Raw genomic sequence first — 4,131 nt, forward strand, 5'->3', positions numbered from 1 at the left:
GCGCCCCGCTCCCCCTGCCGTCTCCAGCCTGCGCCAGACGCCCGCGGGGCCGGCCACGTGCGGAGCCCGGAGCCCGCGAGGGGAGGGCGGGACCCGAGCGGGTGGGCGATGCCTCCCGGCTTCCAGATGCTATATAAACAAACCCGGACGGAGGAGGACGAGGAGGCGAGGACGAGACGCGGCGGGAGAGGCTCGGGCGCTCTCGCAGACCGCGCGGATGCTCGCTTTCGCTGCCTGGGCTTTCGGGGCAACCTCGGACTGAAGGGGAACCCGGCTCCCCAGTGATCTCATCCAAAAGGCGCCAGGCCGGAGATCCCGGTGGGAAGCGCGCCATGTGCCCGCCAGAGTGCCGGGGATTCCTCCATGGTGCCGGCGGCGACAGGAGGCGGTGGCGGCGCTGGGCTCGACCCGTCCCGCCGAGGAGGGCTTCCCGAGCCGCACGCCCCGTCCCGCAGCTCCGCCAGGTACGTGGAGGGGGAGGAAGAGAACGCGGGTCCCTGAGCGAGGCGGGCTTCTCCGGGAGCAGCTGCTGGAGGACTCCGTGCAGACCCTGGCAGCTCTACTTGGGGTGTGCACAGACCCGGGCCGGTTAACACTTGGCAGTTCCACCCGCTCCTTTGCACGCCTGCACTCCGCTCCAGATCCCTGCAAGAGCTAGCTGCCCTCTCTGATCTCGCTTACACCTCCGTCAATGGCCAGAAATCGTGGGGATGGAGATAAGTCTCCGGCAGATGAGACCCCCGCCCCCAAGGCTGATTCACCAGCGCCCCACTGCACACGCACGAACCTGTGGCAGCCTCTCCCAGGGCCCAGCGTGCCTGGCACTGTGAGCGCTTGCTAGGTACCCTCGGGATCAGGAGCCCGCACTCCTGAAGGAGCCGGGCCTTAGGTGTGCGCGCTGTGCAGGCTCTGTCAGCCTGTCCAGAGCCAAAAACGTACGCCACGGCCATCTCTTTGTTACAAGCTAGACATGACGCCTAGAAGCTTGGGAAGGATGAGGCTGTATACTCCAAACGGTATTTCCCCCCCTCTTTCTTGTTTTTCTCCGTCTCTCTTCCTCTCTCCTTTTTTCTCCTCTCCTCTCCTTGCCCTCTCCACTCTTTCACTTAACTGTCTCCCTTGGGAAAGACACAGATTTGAATCTGAAGAGTTGTGCTTGAAACTCTTCACATTATCATTTAAAATGGACTTGAACAATAGAGTCTGGCTGTATGACTTGATGAATAAAGCTTTATGCTGTGGTATTTGTTTCTCTGTGAATCGATTCTATTTCAGAAGAGCAGAAGCGATTTAATAAATGTTTTTGAATGTGCCCTTTATAGAAAGAACGTTTATCTTTAAATCTTGCACACGTGCAATTTAAGAATCTGGAGAGCAAGGGATTTAATTCTTCCTCCTCCCACACGCATACACTTTTATACGCTTGAGTTATTTTCTAACCTCCTTGTTCTAAGTGCAGTTCTGATACATAGAAATATGAATTCAGAGAATCAGTAGAACAAGGAGAGATTTTCTGAGATGATCGATTCTCAAGGAAAAATAACTTAGAAAATTGTTTAAGTATACTGGATGTTTATGCCTTGGCTATATGCCTTGGCTATGGGTGAGGTTACTGATAATGTAAAAAGGAAAAAAAAAAAAAAAGAACGTTGAAAGTACACTTGGAATTGAAAAGTTAAAATCTTTCACATTTTAAGATCATTTATACCTTTAAGAAATCCTGACTCAGAAATTGACATACTGTCATTTTATGAATAGACATACTGAATCCAGGATGTTTCAGTATTGTCACCCTATTAAATGTCTTGGCTGGTAATTCACAGAACATTATTGATGATGGTGAATGGATATAACCATCAGTTCCCTGGAGAAGTACATGGAAAGCACATAGTAGAAAGTAGGAGAAAATGATGCCCACTTCTGCATTTACAGTGTAGACATCATTTTTGCTTTTTCCCCCAGCTACTGAATTTATTTATTTATTTTTGACTCAGAGAATAATTTCCCCTTTCTCTGCAAGCTGATGTTCTCTTACAATTTCATGTATAAAGTACTGACTTATTACAATACATCTCAGAAAACTCAGTATTTTAGATTGAATTTACAAAGAGAAAACTGTTAAGTTAATTGATTAGATAATTCAGATTTAATACCTATATAGACGTGGGTGATTTTTCAATTTGTTACTAATACTGGTTTATTTCAATGTTTTATGTTTTGTTTCAAAAGATTGAGTGTTTGCATCTCTATTATGTTATAGCTCAGTTAGCAACCTCAAGTAAGCAGAGTTTCACTGTGCCTAGTAATGTGCTAATAACCATGGGGACTTGTGCTTTTAAAAAAGCAGCCGGGTCTGTAGCCTTCAATAACTTACACTCGGGTTGCAAATACAACATAAGGACAATTAAAATAAAATACAAAAGCTACTTGTTCTAGTCCTAAACTGGGTCAAGCTCAAATCCTACCTTAGAAGATGCAGGAGTATATTGTATTGGTTCTTTGTACTCCAAAGTTCAGTGACTTACAATAACAACTATTTTGCTGTCTCTTATTCTGTGCATTGCATAGGCCCAGCAGTGCTGGTCTGCTGTACATGAGAAAAATGCTCTTGATTTCATTATATTAGCAAATAGCATCAAATAGATTAGTTTACACTTTTATGTATGAAAAGACAATATCTGTTGAGAGCCTTCTGTTCATACAGCAAAGAAAAGTCATCAGCAACTATTTTTGAACACTTTTTTATCTCAACACTGTAGATTCTAGAACTGATAAGCATTTGTTGTTAGAAGTTACAACATTTATAAACTAGTACAACCACTGTGAAAATCAGAATGGAAAGTCCTCACAAAACTAAAACTAGAAATTCCATTCCACCAAACCATTCCCCTTATAAGTATCTCCTCAAAAGAGTTAAATATGTCATTTCACTTATCCCATGACACATGCCTAGTTATGTTTATGGTAGCACAATTCATAGTAGCTGGACCTTGCAGGTAAACTTTGTGTCAGTGATGCAGAACCTGGTAAAGTTCTCCATCATGCAAACAGCCTGCTTGAGCATGCATACCATAGGTTCACCACACTGTTTTATGTCCATCAATGAATGAATAAAGAAAATGTGCTACTTACATATAATGGAGTACTACCTTGCCACAGAGGATAGTACTGGAGGATAAACCAGAGTCATTTGCAGGAAACACATGTACCTTGAGACCATCATGTTACGTGAAATAAGTTAGACATGCAAGCTTAAATGTCCCATGGTTTCTCCTCTTACATGAATAACTCAAAATATAAGTAAAGAACAAAATAAAAGATAGATAATAGGGAGTAGGAAAATAGATCTTCCTCAATTGGGAGAGGGATCAAGAGAAAGGAGGTGGAGGAAAGGGAGAAGAAGGAAATGAAAAATTAAGATGTGTTCTGTACAGGTGCCAACTGAACACAAGGAGTACAAGCATTATGTACTGCAACAGGGACTAATAAAAATTTTTGTGTAATTTACTATAATTTACCAATGAAGTTAAACTTTATTTTAACTTCTGTCTTAAAATGTTAGCATTTATTTCTATCTGAATATTAGTGTTTTGTGTTTTTTTGTGGAAAGAATCCAGAAAGTAGAGCAGAAAGACAATTGTCTACAAATAAAGAGTCATTGTATGGTTTTACCCCCCTCAAATTTCTGGAATATAAAAATTCTTCAAAGTTTTAATTCAAGGAAAATGACTAGGACATGGTGTTATTCATCTGTGTTTGACTAAGTTGTTCACATGTTAAAAAGTAATTCTGTAACGAGAAAAGAAATATGGATGCATTAAATAGTGATTTAAATAAGACTAAATTCATTTAATTAAAAGGAAGACACATATTACAGGAATTTTCTTCAATCAACTTATATATTAAAATGTGCAATTGCCTAGCCTCTATCATTCCTGACATTCTTCATAGAGAGGCCCCAAATCAATTCTCCCATCCCTCTCTCTCTCTCCTTCTCCCTCTCTTGCTCTTTGCAACTCTGCAAATGCTATTGGAAAGACTACACAAACTTAAATATATTTATGAGCTTTTCAGCATGACGAAGAGGTTAAAAGGTGATTACAATTAAACATGGTAGAAATTAGAAAGCTA

Source organism: Chinchilla lanigera, unplaced genomic scaffold (assembly GCF_000276665.1).
Source record: "Chinchilla lanigera isolate Chin_1 unplaced genomic scaffold, ChiLan1.0 scaffold00002, whole genome shotgun sequence".
Taxonomy (NCBI): Eukaryota; Metazoa; Chordata; class Mammalia; order Rodentia; family Chinchillidae; genus Chinchilla; species Chinchilla lanigera.